The sequence below is a fragment of the Trachypithecus francoisi genome, unplaced genomic scaffold (genome assembly GCF_009764315.1).
Source record: "Trachypithecus francoisi isolate TF-2019V2 unplaced genomic scaffold, Tfra_2.0 Lachesis_group13, whole genome shotgun sequence".
In the NCBI taxonomy this organism is placed as follows: Eukaryota; Metazoa; Chordata; class Mammalia; order Primates; family Cercopithecidae; genus Trachypithecus; species Trachypithecus francoisi.
In genome coordinates, this window is record NW_022681458.1 from 23,861,023 (window position 1) to 23,888,255 (window position 27,233).

The following is a 27,233-nucleotide window of genomic DNA, read 5'->3' on the forward strand; positions in this document are numbered from 1 at the left end:
TCCACTTTTCTCAGGAGACTTTCACACTTCTGTGCCCATTACTGCACCCCTTATTTATGCCTGCTCCATGGGACCCACAAAGTCTTTCTTGTGCATATTCTTAGAGAGTCTTAGGCCCCAACATTTAGCCTTGAATCTTCAAGTGGCCTCCATCCAAGATCCCCACCCTCATATCTGGTTCCTACCCAGTCCCTGTATCTAAAATTAGCCAGTGTCCTAGTATGCACCAGTCTGGTCTTTCTGGCTCTTCGCTCACTCATTGGGTTGGGTTCTTGGCTGGTGATGCAGGAAGCCTTTGGGGCAGAAGAAGTGATCACACCAAACAGTCTTTTGTGATTCCTCAGATTCCTAAGGAGGCGAGGCATGGCACAAATACCAAGTGACTAGAAGTGACTGCTAGCAAGATAATGCCAGAACCGGCTTAGCTGGGGGATTCTGGCCTGGTGTCCCTTTCAAGCCCTTAAACAACTCCTGAAATTCTTCCCCCTCACAGAAGAACCAAAGGAAAAAAGAGAGTGTGGGACTCCTGTTCTTTAAATGTGCTTACTTTCAAAATATATGGCATATATCATTGTTGGTTATCTACCCAATTGGCAGACTGACTATGTGCTACAAAGCACCAGGCTGAGCAGGATATAAACAAAAAATAGAAAAGCTCATCTGTAATGAACTTTCGCAGAATTTTGCAACCAAAACATCTAGGGGGCAAAAATTTATTTTCCCTTTAGTAAAATTTGTAAGTCTAATTGTTTTAAGTTTAGTGTTGTATTTACTTTTAATGTTACATCACTTTTTTTTCATACCTAGGGTCTCTTAGTGTCTTACTCTAATGCAGTATATCATGAAAACAGCACAGTGTCAGAGGTTCTTGCAAAACACGGACTGATACCTAGGTATCTTAGTTGGTTGTGTGACCTTGGTTACATCATGTAACTTCTCTGGAACTTCATTTCTTTTTGTGTCAAATAGAAATTGGTCTCAACTTTTAAAATTCCTTTCAGCTCTAAAGTCCATGATGCTATAATTTGTCAGCAATATGCATTCCTATACATGAACCAGCTGAAGTTTAGAAGTGATAGTCAACTGCTTCTTGCTATCATGGCTGGAAGCCTCAGAAACCATCATGGCCCACAGGGCAGGGATGAAGCTTTGGCATGTGCCTTTGAATGGGTGCTCCTTTGGGATATGGCACACAATTCCATGGCTTTTAAGTGGGATGAGGAGTTCACCTTCCATGAAACAAAAAACTTTCTAGGGCCTAGATGCTTAATACAAACTTTAAACCCATCAGAGACCACCATGTTTCAATGAAAGAGGCTAATGGAAAACAGATGCTGGGCCCACATTTGGACAATCCTGGAATGCCCAGCTCCTTCTTAGATCACCCCTCTGCTCTGTCAGTCATTGAGAAAACCAAAAGGACCTTTCCTGGCTTCCTTTCCACACCCAATCTGCCCACCCCAAAGGAAATCCTGATCAGAGGCCCTGGGCCGAAACCTCCTGGGAAATGTAGTCAAGTCCCACCCAGCAGGTGATCCTTAAGGAGCCTCCAGGCTTTGGTGCCTTGTGACTCCTGGGAAACCTGGGGTCTCTGCGACAGGAGGTTGATTTCCAGAGAATTTTCCACAGCTCTATAAGCAACCCTAATGTCCCTCAGCCATCTGCTTTGCCTGGGGTGCAGAAGGTGAGCAGTCCACAGGAGATGCAAGCAAATGGAAGAGGCAGCTTTGACATTGTGTATGTGGTTGGGCAGGAGGAATATAAAGTTTCTGCAGATATTCCAAGAAGGCTCCTAAGAGGAGGTGGGAGTCTGGAAGTATTTTAAAGGATAGGAAAGAAGGCAGCTTGGTAGCTTTGAGATTCAAAGGGAGACTCTCCACAGGCAAAACCAAACTGATTAGATGCCTAAGTGCTAGAGGTTGTGAACTCCGTACCGCCTCCGTGGGTGGTCTCCCTGTTGTGCAAATTACCCATTGACCCCGAGATGAAAGCTGTGGGCTGTGCTGCCCAGGTTGGGGTTGCTGTTACTGCTTCCTTTAGTCCAGGGCAGGAGGCAGCCAGAGGCCTCAGCCTGACAAGGAGACCAGGCAGAGCTGAAGAGGAAGAGGTGGTGACAGACTCTCAGAGGGCTGTGTCAGGTCCAGCAAGGCAGGCATGCTGTCCACAAGCCTCCATGCTCCTCCCAAAGACCCTCCAGAACCAGCACTTTTCCCGCCAGATGTTTTGAATCTCCTTCCCTTTCCTAATTGAAGACAGCTTTCCTTTCTGCTTGAGAGGGAATGAGAGGAACATGCCCTGCAGCCCTTTCCCTCCTCTCCTCCCCTCTCCTTCCTCTGGAGTGGGGAAGCTCTTCATTTCCAAGCAAAAGGTGGGGTTACATGGTTCATCCAGCCCCTTCCCAGCAGAAAGCAGTTCTCAGAAAGGAGCCAGCCCCTTTTTCCTGGTAGGAGGAATGTGGTCCACATCTCCCCCACTTCACCTCTCTTCCCTATAGGCACTTACCTCAATACGATGACAGCAAAGCCCCTTCCCACAGAGAAGCTGTATTTCCCAACAGTCAGCAGGGAAGAGTGCCTCAGTGCCCCAGATCAAACATCTTTCCCTGAAGAGCACTGTGGCCAGTTAGAGAAAGTATTCACTTTCCTCGCCAAACAGTGCTGGGACCACCGCATTAGGAATAATCATAATTCAACCCCAGTTAGTCCCAAGGGCAACAAATTAGCATCAGAAATCCTTTCAAGATTCATCAATGGATCTGCACTGCATTTGCCAGCCCTGGTGTTTCTGTCAATGGAGTTTGAAATGCTGTAATTCTGGGAATCATGAGGCAAAGTGAAAGACCGTTACAGAGCACTGTGGAGTTGCACCCTTCCATCTCATCAGTAACCTACATTTTTCAGACCACCCAAGTCTGAGGGTAAAAATAGGATCTCAAGAGCAAATACAAAATTTCTTCAGGAAAATACACTTCTGTTCTATAGAAATTTAAGCTCTCTCTCAAATTTCATTCAAGTATGATCCTGGGTTTCTGTCTCCTGTGGTGTCTCCCCGGTAGCCTTGGAGGGTTTCTCACATGTGCTCTGCAAACTGCTCCTCTGGGCTGCCACATGACATCTAGTGCATTTATCCCCTCCTGCCCTGGCATATTTGGGGTAATGACTCCCAGTCGCTGCCGACACTGTCACTGATGTCTGCTCAAGGCATTCAGTTCCTGCCTGTGTCCATTGTCAAGGTCATTGATGTCAATGGTCAGGCATCCTCATCAATTACTACAGAAGATGCTGGCATCAATTCTCCAGATGACCTGCATACTAATATCCCAGGCTTTTTTGTTTTTACATTGCTCTCTTGCTGCCACCATAACGTTGTAGTGACCAGCATCAAAAGTAAATAGAATCTTCCCTCTGCTCTAGAACCAGTGACTCCCTGATGCTAACCTCACTCCGGTTTCCTCGTATAACTAAATGCCTGGTAGACCGACACTTTCAGTTCTTCACAGATGTCACATCTCTTCTGAATCCTAGCATCCAGAGAGTTCAATTTCAAGCTGAAACTGATTTATAATTACTACGACCATGGTGGTTAAGAACTTGGGTTTGAATCCGGTTCCACCACTTATTATCTCTGAAACTTAGTTTCCTTATCTGTAAAATACAGACTTTATGAGGCTGTTTATGTTACACTAATTCCTATGTCACAGGGTTGTGTTAAAGGTAATGCATGCAATTTACTTAACCCCATTTTTTTAGACTGCAGTCAGTAAAGGTTGACTATTAAAATTATCACTACTTTATTTTTTTCTTAAAGAAGAAGGAGCTGAGATCAAGAGGAGTGAGGTGACTTATCCAAGATCACATAGCCAATGAGTGGCAAAGCTAAGACAACATATCTCTAGGCATCTGACTCAAACTTCCGCCCTCTTGAATAACAGTGTGTTCCCATAGCTCCACAGGTGAGCTTCCACTTGAATTGTATTTGCTTGGTAGTTTTTTAAAATTTAATATCATTGATGAGTCTCTAGCTGAGAGGACTTAGTGACAAATGTAATCGATTGATGAGTTTTTCCTGCCTGCTGCACAGATAAAACCATTCACTGAGACCATGGTATAGAAGTAAAGAGTTTAATGAACACAAGGCTGGCCATAGAGAAGAACTGGAGTTTATCACTCAAGTCAGTCTCCCTAAGAGCTCAGAGGCTAGGTTTTTTATGGAAAATTTGGTGGGCAGGGAGCTAGGGAATGAGTGCTACTGATTGGTTAGTGATGAAATCACAGGAGTGTGAGGAAAACAGTCCTCATTTGCTGAGTCCACCTCTGGGTGGAGGCCATAGGACTGGTTGAATCATGAGTCTAGGAGGCATCAGTCAATTGCCAGAATGCAAAAATCTGAAAAACATCTCAAAAGACCGGTCTTAGGTTCTACAATAGTGATGTTATCTACAGGAACAATTGAGGAAGTCACAACTCTGTGACATTTGGCCACATAACTCCTGAGCAGTAAGGAAGTATAGAAATGATGCCTCCATTTGAGCAGAATTCAGGCCCTTTCCATAATCCTAATCTTGTGGTCTTTCCTTAGTCTTACAAAGGTAGTTTCAGAACCCAAACAAGGAAGGGATCTGCTTTAGGGAGAGAATATTATCATCCTTACCTCAAAGTTAAACTATAAACTAAATTCCTCTCATAGTTAGCTTGGCCTGTGGCTAGGAATGAGGAAGGGAAGCCAGCCTGTGAGGCTAGAAGCAAGATGGAGTTGGTCATGCTAGACTTCTCCCCCTTTCATAATCTTTGCAAAGGCAGTTTCATAAACACAGCTAAAAAAAAAAAAAAAAAAAAGGGCAAGAGATGATGAGAATCAGACTGCAAATTTCACCGAGGCAGTGGAAATTGTCCACTAGTCATTTGATGATGGCCAGTGTCTTCAGCTCCTTGTTTGAAGTAGGAAGTTAAAAGACAAAGCATGGGTGATTGTTTCTTTATTTAAAGAGGCCAAACTTAAAAACCTACAAAGGGAAAAGGATTTTGACACATCCAGATCTTAGAGCTGTAACTAGAACCTAGGTCTAATACCCATTTTAATATGATCCAAATCTAGAATATTTTCCTAGGGTTCCAGAGTTAGCCCTTGAGAAGAGACACATTTTTCCACATCAGTCTCATACAAGGTGGACTGGAAGAGCAACCCAGGCTTATCAGGCTTCAGACCAAACACAGGATGCCAGAGGGTAGCCAGGAAGCCTTCACTCTTCAATTCTTCTTACTGTTGAACCCAAGTGCCAAAGCCATGAGAGGAAACAAGTTCTTCAGCAGCTGGTTTTACCTTTTAATAAAATAGGCAGTTGATTTTATGGTGGTAATTTAAGAGAGGCTGGTTAATTCTCTGTTTTTATGGTGGTAATTTAAGAGAGGCTGGTTTATTCTCTGTACTAGCTTTCTATTGCTGCATAACAAATTTCTCTAAAAATGAGTGGCTTAAAACAACAAACATTTATTATCTAAGTTTCTGTGGATGAGGAATTTGAAAGCAGCCCTCAAATTCCAGGTGGGTAGTTCTGGCTTGGAGTTTTTGTTGTCGTTGTTGTTCTTGTTGTTGTTAAAGTCAAGATGTCAGCTGAGACTGCAGTCATCTGAAGGCTTGACTGGGGCTGGGGGAGCTGCTTCCAAGATGGCTTCCTCAGATGGCCATAGGCAGGAGGCTGCTTCCTCAAGATATGGAAACAAAGAGTCAGAAGAGATGCTGGTGTCCCTGGAGGAGTTACTGAGAGAGAAATTGAGGAAACTGTAATGCCCTTTATGACCTAGTCTCAGAAGCCACTCACTGTCATTTCTGCCACATTCTAATCTTTAGGAGCCAGTTACTAAGTTCAGTTCACACTTAAAGAAAGGAGAATTAAGTTCTACCTCTTGAGAAAAGAAATACCAAAGAATTTGTGAACAACACATTAAAATTATCACCTACTCTATCAACCTAACCTTTATTCATTTGTTAGAAATTACATCATTAGTGAATCCAAGAGCTAACAAAATAACTTATTTTCATGTTCAAACAATTTAAATTTAAATTTAAATTTATGTTAAATATAAATGCCTGTATAGCACTGACTGAGAGTCAGAGGCTTCAGGTTCTATTTTACACTTTGCTTCTGGCACAGCCTTGGGCATGCCACTTCTTCTGGGCCTCAGTTTCTTTTTCTGTGAAATGAGGTGCCTGCCTTTTCAACACATGGTCCTGGGAGAACTGGATATCCATGTGCAAAAGAATGAAGTCGGACCCTTACCAGCACCATATACAAAAAATTAACTCAAATGGATCAAAACCTAAATATAAGACCTAAAACTATACAACTCTTAGAAGAAAACACAGGGTAAACGCTTCATGACACCGGATTTGGCAGTGATTTCTTGGATATGCTACTAAGGTCCCAGGCAACAAAAGAAAAATAGACAAATGGAACTTCATGAACAAATTTTAAAATTATTCATTAAAAGATAATATCAGCAAAGTAAAATGTCAACTAAAAGAATGAGAGAAAATGTTTGCAAATCATATGTCTGATAAGGGATTAATATCCAGAATATTTAGAGAGTTTCTAAATCTCAACAACAAAAAACAACCTGATTCCAAAATGGGCAAAGAACCTGAATAGACAGATCTCTAAAGAAGATACACAAATGGTTAAGAAGCACATGGAAAGATGCTCCACAGCACAATTCATTAGGGAAATGCAAATGAAATCAACCACGAGGTACCACCTTACATTTATTAGAGTGGCTACTATTAAAAACAAAACAAAATAAAACCCAGAAAATAATAAGCCAGAAAAGCATTAGCCAGGATGTGGAGAAATTGGAACCCTTGTGCTTTGTTGGTGGGAATGTAAAGTGGTAGAGATGCTGTAGAAAACAGTGTGGCAATTCTACAGACAATTAAAAATAGAACTACTGTATGATCCAGCATTTCCACTTCTGGATATATAGCAAAAGAACTAAAAATGGGTCTTGGCCAGGCACCGTGGCTCACGCCTGTAATCCCAGCACTGTGGGAAGCCAAGGCAGGTGGATGACTTGAGGTCAGCAGTTCGAGACCAGCCTGGCTAACATGGTGAAACCCCCTTTCTACAAAAAACACAAAATTTAGCCAGGCATGGTGGTACGTGCCTGTAATTCCAGCTACTCAGGAGGCCGAGGCAGGAGAATCACTTGAACCTGGGAGGTGAAGGTTGCAGTGAGCCGAGATTGTACCACTGCACTCCAGCCTGAGTGACACAGCAAGACCCAGTCTCAAAAATAAAATAAAATAAAATGAAATAAAATAAAATAAAATAAATAATACAAATAAAAATGAAAGTGGGGTCTTGAAGAGATATTTGCATACCCTTGTTCATAACAGCGTTATTCACAATACCAACCCAAGTGTCCATGGACAGATGAATGGATAAGCAAAATGTGGTGTATATATATAAAATGGAATATTATTGCCTTAAAAAGGAATAAAATTCTGACATGTGCTGCAACATGGATGAACCTTGAGAACAGTATGCTCAGAAAAATAAGCCAGTCACAAAAAGAAAAACAAGATTCCATTTATATAAGGTACTTAGAGTAGTCAAAATTATAGAGCTGGAAAGTAGAATGGTGATTGACTGGGGCTGGGGTTAGTGAGGAATGGGTAGTTATTGTTTAATGGGTATAATGTTTCAGCTTTACAAGATGAAAAGGAGTTATAAAGATGGATGGTGGTAATGGTTGCATAACATCGTGAATGTATGTAATGCCACAGAACTGTACACTTAAAAATGATTAAGATGGGAAATTTTATGTATATTTTACCACAATAAAAATAATTGGGAAAAAAGCCAGCAAAATAAAGGTGCCTGGACTTAAACATTTTTAATGTCCCTTCTGGCTCTGATATTCTCTCCTCTAACATTATTTATTCAATTTAGAGTTTATAGTCCATTTCTGACGATCTCTGTGTATCTCTCTCTTTCTCTCTCCATCTATCTGTCTATCATCTATCTATCTATTTATACCCATCTATCTATCTACATATGTATATGTTTAACATGTTTTTGTATGTGTCTCTATGTTTCAAAAGCCTATTTAAATAAATCTTTCATGGCCTTTTAGTCTTTAGAGGGAAGGTGAGGCTGTTTATGTTACAGGAACATATTTTATTTGCCCACAGCAGCCAGAGCACAGCATGCTATTACTATAAATGGGGCATGATAGTGTTTTGTTATGAAATGCCTTTTGATGTAGGACAGCTACAGTCCAATGACTTCCAAATATATTTCATCCTACTGTAAAAAATAAAATGACAGATCTTCTCATGGCCACGGGGTCTCTGCACACATTTCCAGGAACTTGAGACCATCTACTAAATCCAAACAGAAAAACATTGTTTTAATGGTTATAGATGTGTCCATTCACCTTTGAACGAGGCATGCCTCCTACTCCTAACCTCTCATGTCTGAAGCCCAGCGTGAATCAGTCGGCCTGGGTAAAAAAGGAGGGACATACCTAAATATCTTTTCAAGACACAACACCAATCCTCCAAGTTGTTCCACAGACCACCCAGACTATTCCTTACCCCACCATCCCATTTGAAAAAAAACCATTAATCTGGTAGTCTCTTTATTTCTCCTCAAAGGCAGCTCAACTTTAGAACAAAATGCTTAGGGGGAAAAATACCTTCATTTAAAAACAGCAACACTCTCAGTTTAGGAATTGAAGAAACTGAGATTATTGTTCCAAGTTCTTCCCTAGTCTCTAGGTCTTCCGTTGCAATCCCTTTGTGCGTATACATTTCACGCAACTGTTCGTGCAGGTCTGGAAGGAGGTCTTGCTGAAGATACTCATGGCAGTGGTGTTTGTAGTAGTAGCAGGAGTTAGAGTCGGGCAACAAGCAACCCACCTGCAGGGAGCAGACAAGTAAAATGTGGTAGAGATATGCTATGGACACCATGCAATGATTAGAAGCGTATCAGTTATCTATTGCCGTGTAACAAGTTACTCCAAGTTTAACATCTTAAAACAACAAACATTTATTATATCACAGTCTCTATGGGCTAAGAGCCAGCATGGCTTAGCTGAGTCCTTTGGCTCAGGATCTCTTACAATGCTGCAATCAAGTGTTGGCAAGAGCTATGGGTCCTCTCAAGTCTCTACTAGACTAGAATAGGATTTGCTTCCAAGCTCACCCACGAGGCTGTTGGCAGGATTCAGTTCCTCACTGCTGCTATTGGACTGAGGGCTTCAATTCCTTGCTGGCTGTTGGCTGGAAGCCTCTCTCCAGTCTTTGCTGTTAGGTTCTCTGTAAGGTGGCTCTCAAAATTTCAGCTGGCTTCCACCAGAGCAAGCAAGGGAGGGCACAAGAGAGGAAGACAAAGGGTTTTTATAACTTAGTCTCAAAAGTAACCTACTGTCACTTTTTGCCACATTCTGTTCACTAAGAGCAAGTCACTAGGTGTAGTCCATGATCAAGGTAAGGTGATTGTACAGGGACATGGGTACCAACAGGGCACCATCACTGGGAGTCACCTTAAGAGCTGCCTACCACAAGAAACAACAGATCAAAGGATGATACAGCATTAAACACAATACTTAACAGAAAAAGGCAAGAGTTAAGGTGAAGTCTGCAGGAGAATACAATTTGTTTAAATTAAAATACCCAGGAACAATGTTATATGCTTTATAAAGATACAAACAAATTCAGAGTATAAAACAATCACATTATAATGTTTCCCTGCTGGGCATGGAGAGCTGGTGGGGAAATGTGAATAAATAACCACATAAATCCAGAGAAGGGCCTTGCAGATACAGAATAAAATTGTATACTATAAACTCAAGACCAAGTTCAACTCCTTGCACATGAAGTTCAAAAGAAAGGAAAAGTAAAGTAACAAAACAAACACTCTGGGTCTCTCAGACACTCAAGTTCCCATGGAAGGATCTTATCAAGATCGATGTCTGAGGGAGCTCCCCACCCAATGTCACACTGGATTAAAGGCATCTCAAAGTCTCAGAGATTTTTACCAAGTAGAAGCAGCGTCTGTGTTAGTGTGGCATACCTTGGGGTGTAAGACAGCTTTAAGAATTCAGTGTACATAAGACATACCCACGTGGAGACCAAATGTCTCAGGACTAAAGGCTTTCCTGAATGTGGGACTTTCAATGCCAAAACTTAGATAATTTGGTCACCTTATCACCTGAGGAGTTTGTTTAAAAATGCAAATTGAAGCATCCTCACAAGTGATTCTGATTCAGTGTGCCTGAGCAGGACCAGTAATCTGCAAGCAAAGCAGAGCCAGAAGCCCTTCTAATATAGATGGTCTGTGGACCACCCTTCTAGAACTCTCTGTTATAGAAGGACAGTTTTGAAAGCTACTTCTGGTAGCACCAAAGGTGACAGCCACTCTCAAGTCTGTAATCACAAATCTCATGCAGCCACCTGCTACAGTATCACCATTACCTGTTGATAATCCCAGGGCTCTAGTTCAGTTTATTGATTCTAGAATTTCTCTTCCACAGAAGGCAGACCTCAAGATCTAGGAGGCAAAGTACAGGAAGGGGTCAAGACAGGAGTTTGAGAAGCAGGATTTTCCTGACTGGCTGTTAGAAGAAACCACTTCCCACGGCTGGATTAGCCATCTCCAGAAAAGTCTGGCGGAAGTTACCCACCCACACGACAATCTGAAGAATGTGCTTATAAGATAAAAGTGACCTCTGGGTCTTCAGGAAGCAGCTGCGTCAAATATAATCTCTAAAATATTTTTTATATTTAGAAAATATAAAAGGTTATGCAAGTACATTAACATGATAAGATAATGAAGAGATAATGGCAAGTACCTCTCAAATCTAGCCAGAGGTGGGCGAGGAGTCCTGAAGCTGACGTTGAGGGGAGGGGACTTAGAGAAGCTGCAAGTGTATTAGGTAGACCTATCCACATTAAAAGGATGTGTCGAACCATAAAAGTTTGCAAAATATTCTTAGTAACCAATCAATAGTCCTTGCTCTATTTTAATATTCATAGAGTAATCTTTTGATCTACCATTATTCTTTCTTCTCTAAATACAGATTGGGTAACTTCTATGTGAGAGGTACTGTGCTAGGCACTGTTGAGAAATATACATATTTTGGTCTTAATTTTTTGTTGGATTTTAGGTTTTATGAAGGTAGACTCTAACTAGCAGAAGACTAATGCAAACAAAGCAGTATTCTGGTGCTTTCAAAGAACTCAGCTATAGTGTTAACAGCAGATATGGTTTTAGAGTCCTCCAGAAGCCGACCCCAAGACAAGAATCCAAGTAGTTTTGAGAAATTATCCCAGGAAATACATAAAAGAGAGTGGAGAGTAAGTTAGGGAATCAAAGGAGCTGATAAAAGGTATCTGCCAAGCCAATTACCATTGCAGGCAACTGATGTTAGAGCCTGCTGGGGAAGTCTGAGAGACAATAAGAGATTCTATGCTGTCCACACTCTAGAATAGATTTCAGGGTTATTCCTAACAAGCGGTATTCATCCACTGACTGACTCCCCAACGGTCATTGTCTGAGTGTCGCTTCTTGGGAGATTGATTACATCTCAGGCACTTCTGCTCTGCCCTGTATGAGAGCTGAGCATGCTATCTTGACTACATAGAGTCACAAATGTTTTCTATAAACAGGTTGAGAATGTAGAGACAAATACCAAGTGGATGTGGGTGGGCTAGCAACAGCATCTGCCATAATAGCTCGCAGTTGCTGCATGCTTACAGGGTTCCACAGACTAGACTAAATGTATGTTATCTCATTTAATATCTGATTAATATTCTTCATTTTCCAGATCAGGAACCAGATGTGAAGTGAAAAGAGACTTGTATATGATCTCACAGTCAGCACACGGTGTGACTGGGATTTGAACCTTGACAACTGGGTTTTAGAATCCAAGATTGTGGCCACTGCACTCTACTGGCCCCTTGAGGAGTTTGTACCTAGGTGAGGGAATAGAAAGAGATTTCAAGATGTGGGTGTAGAAACCAGCTGTTTCATGAAATATGAACCAGATTTCAGTTTGGGATTCAGCACTGGTATAGAAGTACAGACATGCAATGAAGTTCAAGATTATCAAGGGTCTTGTTTGGCTAAAATATAAATCATAGGTAGTGGAAGATATTGGGGAGGATTCTGAATGCCCAGTTAAGAAACTCACATAGTGGGCTTGACCGTAAGAAACTGTTGAAGTTTTTTGAGCAATGACATGATAGAAGATGGGCTTGAATAACATTAAAGAGTATTAATAACATAAACCATATTATTATAAAATAACATTCAACAGGAAGCCATGAATTGGTTGGATTGACCAAAAAAGAGGGAAAGATGAAAGAGCATGTGAGAATTCAAGAGTTTCGGGACACTTATCTCAGAGACCTGGAGTCACTGAGGGCATGATAGGACAGCTAAGAAGAGCTGCTTCCAGACCAGGTCATGGGTATATAGTGCTCAGGAACTCTAGTCCCAGATATCAGGGTCTTTAATGGAATATAATAGAGAAAAGGATCAGAGTGGCTAGCTTGGACTTAGGTATGGCTGGACTTTCCAGTTCCTCTTCAGCTTATAGTCCTAAGATTTGCTACTCTAAAGCGAATTTAATCTGTTCGCCCAGCATTGATCAGACTTCAAATGAACTGGTGGAATTTCTTTAAAAAAAAAAAAAAAAAAAAAGCCTGGGCACAGTGGATCACACCTATAATCCCAGCACTTTGGGAGGCCAAGGCAGGTGGATCACAAGGTCAGGAATTCAAGACCAGCCTGGTCAACATGGTGAAACCCCGTCTCTACTGAAGTTACAAAAAATCAGTCAGGCATGGTGCTGCATACCTGTAATTCCAGCTACTTGGGAGGCTGAGGCAGGAGAATCACTTGATCCTGGGAGGCAGAGGTTGTAGTGAGCTGAGATCTCACCATTGCACTCCAGTCTGGGTGAAAGAGTGAGACTCCATCTCAAAAAAAAAAAAAAGTAAATGATAGTTTGATGACTCAATCAAAGGTGGGTTGACAGATACCTTTTTTTTTTTTTCTTTGAGACAGAGTCGTCCCTTGTCACCAGGCTGGAGTGCAGTGGTGTAATCTCAGCTTACTGCAACCTCTGACTCCCTGGTTCAAGCGATTCTCCTGCCTCAGCCTCCCAAGTAGCTGGGATTACAGGCGCGTGCCACCACACCCAGGTAATTTTTGTATTTTTAGTAGAGATGGAGTTTCACCACGTTGGCCAGGATGGTCTTGATCTCCTGACCTTGTGCCTCCCAAAGTGCTGGGGTTACAGGCATGAGCCACCACCCCCAGCCTCCTTTGCCTTCCCTAACGTACTCTCCACTCTCTTTTATGTAGAGCAATGCATTAGTGCCACTCATATTGCTGATGAGCCTGAAATACTTATATTGATGGCTGGTTGGTGTATTGTTTTCCTGGAAAGAGGCACTTCTTTTTCTTCTTTTCCTAGCTGGTTCTTTCTATTCTGGAACCTTAAATGCACACCTAGTCCAAGATTCCATATTTACCTTCTCTCTGGACATTTAATCATAACCCTCAACCATGTCTTTTTACTGATGACATTTCAGTATCTCCAGAATTCATCTTTTCCCTTGAACATAGTTTCCAACTGCTGGATTGATCAAAAAAGAGGGAAAGATGGAAAAGCAGGTAACAGGTATGGCAATAATTCAGGAGTTTGAGGACACTTGTTTCAGAGATCCAAGATGTCACTACCAGGATATTCCACTAATGCCTCAAACTCAACGTGACCAAAAACAAGCCAGTCACATTCTTCCACAAACAAGTTTGTTTCTTTCTGACTTCCCAGTTGATTCATGACCCCATCATTCCTCAACTTGCTGATACTCGACCCTTGGAATAGCCTCTGACTCCCTCTTATCAACTGTCCACCCTAATTAATGCATGCCAAAACCTTGTTTATTCTATCACCACATCTTTTAAAGTTGGTCAGCCCCTTTGTCTTTAGTCTAGTATAGTGTATTATCAAGAGTCAAATTTACAACAAATCTAGTTTAAAGGTCTAGTGGGCTTTTATTTGTGATTCTAACATAGGGCAACACTTCATTGTATAAAATAAATGTTCCAAGAAGCAGAGCAGGAAAGGTTGGCTTTATAGGCAGAAAAGGGCTGGAGAAAGCAGAAACAGAACAAAATATGAATTGGTGGTTTCAAATTACTTTCCTCATAGAGTTAAAGCAGAGGGAACTTCTTTATCATGCAGGCTCAGGTAAATTGAACCCCTTTTGATTGGTTGCTGTGAAATTCCTGTTTTCTTGGAAAACTCTCACATTTTAGAGTTCAGTGGCACCTGAACATTGATTATGTGGCACTTAACATGAATGACTCCATTCTGGTTTGGTCTGGTCTGCTGGGGCCTAGTGAAAGGGACTAATCCAAAACAATGCCCTCCCATAAACTTTGTTTAATAATAGTATATAGTAGAGTATGGTATAGTATAGTCTAGTTCAGGTTTTTGTTGTCTATTGTTTAGCTTTTTACTTGGAATATAACCGCACTCCTTATACTGCCCTCCTCCAAATAAATAGCACCTCAACCTCCTCTGAGTCTGATATGGTTTGGACTTGTGTCCCCACCTGAATCTCATGTTGAATAATCCCCAGTGTTGGAGGAGAGGCCTGGTGGGAGGTTATTGGATCATGGGGGCGAATTTCCCCCTTGCTGTTCTTGTGTAGTGAGTGAGTTCTCCCAAGATCTCGTTGTTTAAAAGTGTGTTGCACCTCCTTCTCTCTGTCCTGCTCTGACCATATGAAGACGTGCCAGCTTTCTCTTGGCCTTCTGCCATGATTATAAGTTTCCTGAGGCCTCACCAATTATGCTTCCTGTACAACCTGTGGAACTGTTAACCAATAAAACCTTTTTTTCTTTGTAAATTATCCAGTCTCAGGTAGTTCTTTATAGCAACATGAGAATGGACTAACACAGCATCTCATAGTATTTTGCTATATATTGTTTCTGTTTGTAGCTCTCTTATGATAGTAATAGCTAAAAGCAATACTAGGTGGCTGGCATTGTCCTGCATGCTCTACATATATTATCTCCTTTAGTCTTCACAGAAACCTTTTGGGATAATACAGTTGTGAACCACATTTTACACATGAGAAAACTGAGGCACAGAGAGGTTAAGTGGACTTTCCCAGGGCAGGAGCTGAATTTGAATCCAGGCCTCTGCATCTCCTAATAACAAAGTGCCACGTTGAATCTCTCGTCCTCTTTTCCAGACTGTAAAGTCCTTAAGGTGAGGATTTCTCTATATAACCAAGTGACTCTTGCATAGTGCCTTATGATTTGTAACGTGAATGAATGACAATTTTGCTTGAAATGTCATCAGCAAAAAGACATGGTTGAGGGTTATGATTAAATGTCCAGAGAGAAGGTAAATATGGAATCTTGGACTAGGTGTGCATTTAAGGTTCCAGAATAGAAAGAACCAGCTAGCAAAAGAAGAAGAAGAATTGCTTGACAGTTTTGCTTGATTCAGGGAAACATCAAGCTGGAAGTCATTTGGTCCTGCTATTCCTGTAGAAGCGAGATTGTGGCTAATTCATTCTGGATGATAAGCTTTAACCAGATGAGATCATTCAAGTAGGCCCTAGCTAGAGTAGAAATGACCCAAGAGAAATCAGGCTACAACCTACGTGAAATCAGACATTGGGCTCAAATGCATGTGTTAAGCTCTGCCTCTTCTTTAAGTTCTATTATTTATGGACTCTTTTTCTTTTGCTGCATACCTGAAAACCCACACTCTTCTTAACTAACAAAAGAAGAATCTGAATTAGAGACTTAGAAACACAGAGTATGTAGTAAAAGAGTATTTGCAAATGTGGGTGGAGCAGAGGCTCTCTGGGAGGCTCAATACAATTACTTTTTGGCTGAATGAGCTTGCGAACCTCTTCTTGAGGCTGAGCAGAGCTATTTCATGCCTCTACCACAGGCATTTTCTCTCTGAAAAATCAACGACCCAAGAAAGCAGTTGGTGATGGGAGGAGGGCGAGTCTGTGAGCTAATCCTTGAGGTTGAGGCAGAAACACAGCTGTTTTGGATTCAGCCTGGGGAGATCAAGGGGAGACATGACTGCTGTATTTGGAGAGGCTTGTCTTCAGTTGGCATCATTCTGAGCACTCAAGTTCTCTGTCAATAAGCACTTTATGGGAGAGATAAATGGATTTGGAGCTGAGGATAGGGGAGGGTGTCTGGGAAAGAGTAAACATATTATCTGAGGCCTTCCATCAAGCCCCTTTACTGAAGTGCTCAAGGACTCAAACATTGAGTTTAGCAGAGGCAGCGTGGGAAGGAGGGAGACTCTGCAGCCCTTTGGGTGGAGCCAGCTGCAGAGGTCTGGTCTAACAATAATAGACAGCATTAGAGGATCCATCCTCCGTAGCTCGCTTCACCCACAATGGTGCCAGGTTCCGTGCTGAGGGATTATCAAATGACAGTTTGGTCACTATCTTGACAATAAGACTAGAAATAATTGGACTCCTATGAAGAGAAAACATGAACATTCATTCTAAAGGGGTATTGGTGAAAATGTAAATTAGTACAACCATTATGGAAAACAGTATAAAGGTTTCTCAAAAACTTAAAATAGAACTGCTATATGATCCAGCAATCCCACTTCTGGGTATATATGCAAAGGAAATGAGACTGGTATGTTGAAGAAATATCTGCACTCCCATGTTCATTGCAGCACTGTTCACAATAGCCAAAATACAGAATCAACCAGAGTGTTTACCAACAGATGCATGAATGGATAAAGAAAATGTGGTTATATAAACAAATGGAATACTATTCAGCCTTAACAAAGAAGGAAATCCTGTCATTTGCAACAACACAGATAAACCTGAAGGACGTTATGCTAATAGAAATAAACCAAGCACAGAAAGACAAATACTGCATGATCTCATTTATATGTGGAATCTAAAAAAGACAAACTGGCCAGGTATAGTGGCTCACATCTATAATTCCAGCACTTTGGGAAGGCAGAGCTGAGAGAATTTCTTGAGGCCAGGAATTAGAGACCAGCCTGAGCAACACTGCAAGACTCTGTCTCTACAAAAAATATTTAAAATTAGCTGGATGTGGTAGTGCACACCTGTAGTCCCAGCTACTTGGGAGGCTCAGGCAGGGAGATCACTGGAGCCTAGGAATCTGAGGCTGCTGTGAGTTATGACTACACCACTGCACTCCAGCCTGATCAACACAGTGAGATCCCTTCTCTTAAAAAAATTAAAAATAAAAAAGACAAACACACAGAAGCAGAGAGTAGAATGGTGGTTACCAGAGGCTGGGGCAGGGGTGGGGTAAGGTGGTGGGATTGGGGAGATGTTAGCCTAAGGATAAAAAATTTCAGTTAGACAGGAGAAATTTCAAGAAGTTTATTATTCAACATGATGACTATAGTTAAAAACAATGTTTTATATTCTCGAAAATTACTAAGAGAATAGGTTTTAAGTGTTCTCGTAACAAAAAAGTATAACTATATGAGGTAATGCATATATTGATTAGCTTGGTTTAGCCATTGCACAATGTGTACATATATCAAAATATATTGTATACCATAAATACATACAGTTGTTGTCATTTAAAAATAAAAAATAAAAATTTACAAAAATTTAAAAATAAGCTTAAAAATAAAGAGTGGGCGGCAGTATTCCAAAAACATGGGAGGTGAAAGTAAATACCTGAGTAAATGCAAGAAAATGTTGCTATCTATTTTGCATAATGACATCCCTTTCCTACATATTTTTAGATCCAAAAAGAACCCTTCCCAAGAAAGTATAGGCTTTGGGAAAGGTAGATGTGGGCACACTCTGGTCTTGAGATACCAAATTTATGTTATTAAACATGCCCTTTCCATAGACAGCACACCAAGGAATCAGGCATTAGTGTTGAGTTTTGAAGATCTTGATTCTGGAAAATGACATCCTTAGCTCAGTTCCCCTTCAGTGCAGCTCAGGCATTCCTAAATCTTATAGAAGAGTCTGTGCTGTTAATAACTGGCTGATTATAAAATCTTCAAATAAGTAAATGCATACCTCCTATTCTTATTTTACCAGATAGATGCCATGTCCTAATCCTAGCACATTCCCTCTTCCAGTGCATTTGCTGATACAGTGCATGCATGCTCCATTCTGTTGCTCCTATTATACCCTTCTTTTATACACTTTCTGATCTGCAGCTACCCAAAGATCTAGTCTTAACATCTGTTACCTTCTTTGCCACACAATCCTCCTCTAGTACCTCAGGATAAAGAAGTTTTTCCCATCTCATGACATAGAGTTCTTTTGCTCTAGAATCAGTTAACTGTTCTCATTGCATTTTCATTGAAGATGTGGATGTCCTCTGTCATACTTCTTTTCCGTTCTTGTATTTTCTATTTTTTCATATTTCTATATGAAGGACTATGCAGCTCTTTCTGCCTAGACTTTATCTCATGCAGCTCCACTGTAATATGCCCCAAACTGAACTCTCTTCTCTTCATTCCCTTGCCTCTTCCTCCACTCTGCCCCCAACACTCCCAGCCTCAGATTTCTCATCTCAGTGATTAACACCATCATGAAATCTCTTCCTGAAATAAAAGTTTAAATATCTTAGACATACCTCTTTTTCTCACCCTCCTATATTTCTCTATCATTTTCACTTTCAAATCTACTTCCTTTCTTTCCTCTCCTTCTTAGCCTTGTTCCCGTCATGTTTCAGTGGACTGTGGCTGTAGCCTCCTAACAGGGTTCCATGCATTTTCTACACTGCCTCTAAAGTTGCTATTCTGAAACAGGATGCTCAGTGGAACTTTTCCTGTGGTCTCACAACTAGCCCCCTCACCATCAATACTCTAAGAGGGGTCCTTCTCTCCTGCCTGAGCCCAGTTCTGTATAAACAGAAGATAAAGGAAGAGTGGTGGAGAGAATCATCAGACTGATGACTTGCAGGCCAAGTGGGGAACAAAGTATATTTCTCTTGTCTACACCAAGTGACGGTCAACCAAGATAATCACTTTTAGAGACTGCAGATGCTCCAAGAAGTGAACACTGGAATCCCATTCCCTCATTAGAGGTTTGCTTGAGTTACACGCTTGGTGAATCTGATGAGCTTTCCTGCATGCATTTTCCCCTCAACAGCCCCCACCCCTTCTCACTTCCAGCAGGAAAAAAGACAACTTGATAGGAAAGGGTAACATTCCCTCCTCTTATCTTTGCATGGAGACATAGGATTTCTTTGGGTCAAATGGATACCACAGAATGAAGCTGAGTTTATGCTGCTTTGGAAGGTTTTGTCTCCCCTGCTCTCCACCCAAGAGATATGGCCAATGTATCCTAGCACCCAGTAACAATAGGTTGTGACACCATATGAAGCAAGGAAAACTCTGTTGGAAAAAAATAAGCTGGGACTTGGTCTCTCCAAATCCGGCAACTGATAAGAATTCCTTCTCCCCAAGGGGTCAAGAGGTAGCATTTGTAGAAGGCACTCCCCATCAGCCACATTGGTAAGAAAGGCAGAAACAACCATTAGAAAGAAGACTATGAAGGAAGCCGCTGGAATGAGATACATGCATCCCTTCTGTCTCGATGAAGAATTCCCAATGACTCCTTATTCCCTACACTATAGCATAAAAATATATACTCTTTGCATGACTCAGAAGGCATTTGTAATCAAGCACCTTTTCCCCTCATGCTGTTATTTACTTCTTATTTTCATTTTCGACACTTGCAATTGTCCCAGTGGTATCAGACACCCTTACCCCTCTGTGTCTTCGCAGTTTCTTCTACCAGGATAGCACTTCCCTACCTAATCTACAAAAAATTCCTTGAAGTCTTGGTTTAGGCAAGGTATCTCTGTAAAGTCTTTCCTAATGTGTGCAGGCAGACTGATTATTTCTTCTACCATATTCCTCTGGTACATAGAATCCAACCATCTTACTGAGTTGCTTCTCAAGACACCAGTTGTGCATCCGTCTTCACACTAAGCCCTAAGTTCTTTGAAGACATCTATGGTGCTTTCCTTTGTAACCCCACACCCAGGGGTGGAGGGAAAGGGCTGTTGAAGTACAAATATAGAGCCTGGACCAAGAACATAACCAGATACCATGTGAAATTTTGTTTTCAAGGGATACCTTAAGTCTGTGTTGATGTAGACTTTCGGCTGAAGAGAGAAAATCTGATTCTGTCCACCAAGATTCTATTTGATTTATCTTCTTCTCAACATTTGATACGGACTCCTCAATTTCAGCCAATTCTAAAAGGCCTGTACCCACCCTGACTCAACGTACACCCTCCCTATTCTACCACAGTGGAGTCTCAGTTATCTACAGGAAGTCACTTTCTCCACATCTCTGACTAGGGCTGGTAAGTGGTATTAGGAAACAATGTAAAAAATGCATTTATTATATGCTATTTTAGTTGCTTCTCTCTTAGTATAAATCCAATCTTATTTAGGTTACAAGATTCTAGAAGGCAGGCCTTATATGCTCTGTATTCCACATAGTGGAAATACTTCTAATTCTGTAAATGGCTTCTTAAAAGTCTTACTGAGCCAAACACTGTGGAAAGTGGTAGATATTATGGCCTCTGCGCTAAAGGACTTCACAGAGGCTGGCCTTTCTGTCTTGGAAGATTGTCCTTTTTGACCTTGAGGAAAACACCAGAGAGGGCCTATGGCATGGTGAGGACAAAGAGGGCAGTCAAAGCAGCTGGTCAGGCCCTCAGGGAATCCACCCTGCAACCAACAAGGTGACACAAGTCCCATTCAAATGATCCTCACAACCTTTTCGCTTTCTAGCCCTGGAGCTCTCTTTATCTGTCCTACCTGGTTTTGACTACACAGTAACTGCCACAAGAATGGGAAAGAGTAAAAAGAGACAGACCTCAGAATCAAAAGTGATTGAATTTAAATGTAATTCGGCCTAAATAGAGGTAATGAAATTTAGTCACTAATTATCTGGGTTGACCAGTCTCACATAGTACCAAGATAAATACAGGAGCGTTGTTTGGATCAGGGGATTGTGTTGCCCTGATCATTTCCTAGGCTTTCTCCATTCCCTCACTGGCTGCTTCCTTACTGCAGATTTGCCCAACACACATGCATAGAAGCCACACAGAGGATACCCTTTCTTTCTCCCACTTGTCAACTAAATCCTCTCCCTTTTCTCTACCATCACCGTCTCTCAAAAATCATGCTAAGTTGCAACAATTGATTTTATCTTGTTCCCATAAATTAGATATTAACAGTTCAGGTCTCTAAGGTCTTTCATTTCAATCAATAATACATATTTCTGAAATTCTAAATAAAAGTGGCCTCTGACTTTAAATTTCTCAAGTCTTAGACACGTATGCATGCAGTCTATAAACAGACTATATGTCTGTGTATGTGTCAGAGACTATATGTGTGTATGCATATTATATCCGTGTATGTATTGAGAGAGACACATGATACATATGATCAATCAAGAGTAGAAATATATTTTCTTCTACTCCTTCACTCTCCCTCTACTTTTGTCTCTAGGACAAAAGCTTTGCCTCCATCCCTGCTTGCTCACATCCACCCCTCCCTTCTTTCACTCTGACTTCTAACCCTTTTTCTCTCCATTAACGCCCCCCACCTTCATTTTAAACCCAGTTTTATCTGGATCCTCTCAAGGAATTGCACTGTGATAGTCAGTGCAGAGACCCAGCCTCCAGGCTAAACTCTGGTGTGTCATTTAGTTACTAAGGACATTAATCTTCCTCCTTAGTTCTCTCTTAAGGATTATTTAAATTGGGCAGATTGAGAATCCATCTATTTCTTTAAAGCCCAGTCTGTGAATAGCTGTTAACACAATGCAAGAGTTTAAGGCATTAAGCATGTACCTGCAAGTACTTTGCAGTTCTTCATTTCCTTCCCTCTGGGAGTGCTTTCCAGTAGACAGGGGGAGGGGAAGGAGCAGAGCATAAGTAAGCTGATTTATCTGGAAAAGCACTCCTCTCCATCTTTGCCATTTTAATAAAGCTTAGCTTGGGGAAAGATTTGGAGGCCTTCAGGAGCAGGCCCGTTAAAACAATTGAGGAGTGTGTGAAACACAGCTCAGGCTCTGCATCCCAGTCTTCAAACTGACGTCACCTCATAAATCCACAGGCACAGCCTGGACCCATCAGCGAGCTGCTTTTTCAGGAGATTAATTATTTGTTCAGACAGGGGTCAGGTGGAGGGTCTTTGAAAGATTCCTTCAGTGTTTTGCCCCACCCCTCTCATGGGGGTGAAAAATAGAACTCTCTGTACAGCCAAGCTGTAGAAAGAACACTGTGTGCAGAGTCAGAAGGGACGTGTGCAGCGTTTGACCCACACTGCCCAATTAAGACAGGAGGGGACTGAGGGGCCAGAGAAGTGAAGGGGCTGTGCATTGGCTCTCCTTACCTTGCTGTCCTAAGGTTATAGGTTTTGCAATTTGTCCCCAGGGCAGACTTCAGTCAGGCTGAAAATGCAATAAATTGAGAAAAGCATGGCGTTAGGGGAAGCTAGCTGACAGAAGGACGGTTGGACAGTGTCTGCAATCCAAGGGGGTCATGGAGGCTCTGGAAGGCCTCACTGTCAGCCCTGGAGCAGAAGTTTCTTTCCAGGAAGTGCTGGCCTTTGCACATCGACCACCTGGATATGTCTCTGGGGAGTCACTCAGACACACTGAAGAACAGCAATCACTTAACAAAAAGCGGAAGAGAGGAGAAAAGGCTGAGGTGCAGCAGTTGTCAAATGCACAAGAGTGTCCAGAAGGAAGATTGCAAAGGCTCTGTACTCTCAGGGCAGGATAATGGGAAAGGGAGATTTTCTGAGAAAGGGAGTAGGGATTGATTAAACCGGAGTTAGTCAGAAAGGTACTTAAATTTTGTCCACCCATGTTAGGAAAGTTGTAAGCAGTGGTTTGTTAGTAAGTGGTTAAAAACTGTCAGGGGGAGGGGGGTGAGCTGTTCTACTTATCATCTGCTGATTTCTGTGGTGTAAATACCCACTTCGACCCTGATTTCAAGCACCAATGTGAGGTCACTGATGAGGAGTTGGGAAGAGATGGAAAAATAGGCTCTTCTGAGCTGGTGCAAGCTGGCTCCAGGTCACCCCTCGTTGTCATAAATACGCTAACAAGGTTCCTAAAAGAATGTTCTCAATTCTCGTGCCCTGAGAGGCTAAAGGGGCTGGAATCCAGTGCTAGTGTCAATTTCTTCCTGCCATCCAATCCCAGCTGTCAGTTTACAATTTGTGCACTTTTCTCTGTATGTTTCCATAAAAAGTTGAACTATTAAACAGTGCAAAATAAAGAAGTCTTGCTATCCCCTGCAATTACAAATGTATAAAATTTGGCATCCTCAATTCCCATCATCATTTCTCTAATAGTTCTTGCCTTTGATAAGGCACAGGATTGGGTTGTATTGCCAGCGAGCAAAAAGAGGAACTGCAGACTGCAACTGGTGGAACTGCAACCAGTGTGCGGCCCCCTATTTGAAGGAATGGAAAGAGAAAGCCTAGCTCTCCTTTCAGGTATAGGGTCTGATCTGCACAGCCTGATGGGAATCAGAGAGTTCTGGAACGCAGCTCCTTTCATAGCCCTTGGCTCCTCTGCACGCCCCAAATAAACACAGATTGTCAGTAGTGGTTTCAGATGAATCCCCTTGCAAATGCTGGCATAGCAGGCTGGGGCAGCCACGAGACTTACCCTCCAGGGAGGGAGCCCAGAGCGGGACTGCCACGCAGAGATGCAGTCAAAGAGGGGAAGGGGTGGGGGTCTATGAAAGCAAATTGCAGAGTCCTGTGGTTTGGCAGTTGGCCTGGGAGCCCTGGAGCCTTCTGAGAAAAAGCCAGGAGGGGAGGACAGAGTGAGGGAGAGGGGGTGGGGGAACTGCTTCTCAAGGTTGGGCTGGCTGCTGCGCCTGTCAGGGCCAGAATTGTCAGCTCTTTTCTGGAGTGACTTACTACATACAGAGAGGAGGAAAATGAACTAAGGTGCACTGGGCAAGTCACGGTCACGATTTCCCTCCAATCTCACAACAGTCTTACGAGGCAGATTTTCATCACCATTTCTCAAATGGGGAAACTGAGCCCCACAGGTAAGAGGATTGGCCTGTGTCACACTGATATTAATGGCTAAAGGTGAGATTTGATTTCACCCCTTGCTGCACCCAAGGCCCTGATCTCCCTTTGGCTTCATGCTCCTTTTTGGCACCTCTAAATCAAACCCTTTGACTCCACCAGCCAATCTAGTGTGACCCCTATTTGTCTGATTTTAGTTTGTTTCACTCTTTTGTAAACGGGTCCCTTGGTTGTTGAAGTGGCTCTTCAGGCTGACTGTGGTGGCCTCCCGTGAGGACAAGGGAAGGGACTCTTGGCCTCCAGCTTGTCTGTGGGACTGCGATCCATGTGCTCCTGTAATCCACACCAGAGAATCTTAGCTGTGTCGGCACAGCCAGGACACAAGTGCCATCCTCCTGCCAGAAGATTGTTAATAACACCAACAATTTCTTTGACTTCCAGCTGTGGATACCAGCAGCCTGTGTTAAGTCAACTGTGTGTCCTCACTAGCGTGTTGGCGCTGGTCCGCTGCTCAGTCATAAATCCAGACATGTCTATCTATCTGTCCATCAGTCCTTGTGACCACACTGCCCTTGAAATCTTTCTTGCACAAACATGAAACTTAACCCGAACTCCTCACAAGGGTCCTCAGCCCTTGGCTTTGACTCGGAATAAACAGTCAGGTCTCTAGATGCAAATCCACTGCCCAAAGTGAAACGCAGTCAGCACGGCCACCTGCTGCTTCCCCTCTTGCGTCCCTCACACTTTCTGGGTACTTCCCCACTGCCTTTTTGTTATTCTGTATTCGAATGTCAAACGCTAAGGTTCCTAGTTGTTTTAAGAACTTTCGCTGAATTTCTACCGTTCTGATAAAGTATTCCATTTCCATTATTGATAAGATGATGGCTTTCCTGGCTGGGAGAGTCAGTAAGAGCTTTTTCTCTCACTTGAGCAGGTCTATTTTATCATCTTGCAAATAGGAATACTGTACATGGACTTCTACAGATGATAGTGATGCTACCACCCACTAATAATGATAATAAATGTTAGCTGTTACTGCAGCCACTGCTACAGCTAACGTTTATTGAGCACTTACTATGTTCTGGGCAGTATGTATTAAATACTTTGTAAAGATTAAGTATTTGATCCTCACAATAACTCCATGAAGTAGAGCCCATTATGTTCTCCATTTTCATAAGAAGAAAATGAGATTCAGATAAGTTAAAACTTACTTAAGTTTTCAAAACTGATAAATAATAAATCGGTGCCAGAATTTGTTTTTTTGACCACTTTTCTATAGTGATATGAATCCCAAATATGTGTGTGTATGCATGTACAAAATTAAGCTTCACTATATGAAGTGGTCATTTCAAAGGTCAGAAACTGTTCAATATTAGCAATTTCATGATTCAACTTAAAACACTTCAGCCAGAATTTTCTGAATGTGGCCGTGAGACTTGATTATCCTCAGACTTCAGTGCATTTCCTAGAACAGGCCCTTAGTGAGTAAATGTTTTCTGCACGTAAGAGTGAGGAATTGAGTGGGCGCAGGAATGCAGAGAGGGGTGTGAATGATCACAAGCAAAGGCAAGTTTCAGTTGCAGGGGGAATGAATTTCAGGGGGCACGGCAAGGAGTGTGGGCATGGCAAGGGGTACGGGCAGGTGCGTGTGGGCATGCGTGTGCATGTGTGTCCAAGGACCTGTGCCAGTGGTGAGTGGGTGCAAGCCCTTTTAAAAGCTACACCCTGTTATTACCTTCCCTGTGGAGTGACGTGACCACTCACGTTTCCATCCTATGTGACGTGACCACTCACGTTTCCATCCTATAGTTCTCATGGCTGCCACAACATACTACCTTCAAAAGAAAAAATCGAATAGACATTCTTTTGAAAAAAGTGTTATAGGTTTAGCCACCTCCCATAACTCCTTTCTAATACCAATAACCTCGGTTGAGAGAGTGTTGGTTTCAATTCAATGGGAATTGATTTGAGAGTGAATCATCCCATGGTCGAAGCCCCTGGAATCAATCTATCCTCTCATCTCACTTTTTCTTTCTCTTTCTTCTCACTATCTGTTAGGATCAAAGTAGTGTAAACCTGATTCTCCTTTGTAATCTCTGCAGCCCAGCGCACCTGGTGGGGAGGGGAGGCCGGAGGTGCTGGAGAAGAGTGAGAGGGAGAACGAGGAGCATTGGGGTGGACACGAGGCTCTCTGGGAGGAAGGTGCATCGGGAAGGCAGGTGCAGCCCGACCTTGCCAGATGGGATGTTCCAGGCACCCAAGGAGCAAGGACACCAAACCCTAAGATCCAGAAAGCAGGAAGGCAAAGCTTAGAGCTTCATTTATCCTCCCTGGGATGCCTTTGGACATGATTCGGGAAAGAGAATGAATAAAGTCAGCACAAAGGTGTGAAAGGTGGGTCTGATACCAAGGGGAACAATATGTAAGAGAGGCAGGAAAACATACCCTCTGCTCACCCCTGCAAAGCAAGGTCACCACATGCTTTAATTTTGTGTCACACACTTCTGTCAGTAAAAATGTTTTTAATACATCTGTAAATAAATGCATGTTAAAATTTTAATAATATACACACTTAGTACCATGACGATATACTATGTACATTATGAAACAGACACAAAAATATAAATTAAAAATTGATAAGATAAAAATAATAAGTAAGAAAAGAAGTTATATTTTCTTTCCAAACTCCCAAGGAATCATCTCGTGTACCTCTGAGGTGAACTCACGTCATTCTGCAGGCCTTTGGGTTAGAACAGTGCTGCCAATAGAAATATAATGCAAATTGCATATGTAATTTACATTTTTCTAGTAATCTTATTTTAAAATGTAAGAAGAAATAAATGAAATTACTTCTAATAATACATTTTAATCTAACCCAATATATCCCAGGTACCATTATCTCAATGGGTAATCAACATAAAATTATTAATGTGAGATTTAAAGTTCTTTATTTTACAATGAAGGCTTCTAAATTTGGTGTGTATTGTACACTTACATCACATCTTCATTTGGATAGCCCACATTTCAAGCGTTCGTCAACTACATGTGGCTAGCATCTACTATGTTAGATGGTATGGGGTTGAAGGACTGTGATACCAGGGGGAATGGGAATCCTAGCAGACACTAAATT

The 27,233-nt window shown here is 42.0% G+C and overlaps 1 long non-coding RNA gene across 1 annotated transcript; it reads right to left on the reverse strand.

The window, feature by feature from the left end:
- Positions 1-8,310: 8,310 nt before the first annotated feature.
- On the reverse strand, positions 8,311-10,554 carry LOC117094551. The gene is made up of 4 exons (XR_004441580.1): positions 10,474-10,554; positions 9,203-9,341; positions 8,694-8,916; positions 8,311-8,498 (listed from the first exon to the last, which is right to left on the reverse strand). It is a non-coding gene; the product is annotated as an uncharacterized LOC117094551 (long non-coding RNA).
- Positions 10,555-27,233: the final 16,679 nt, after the last annotated feature.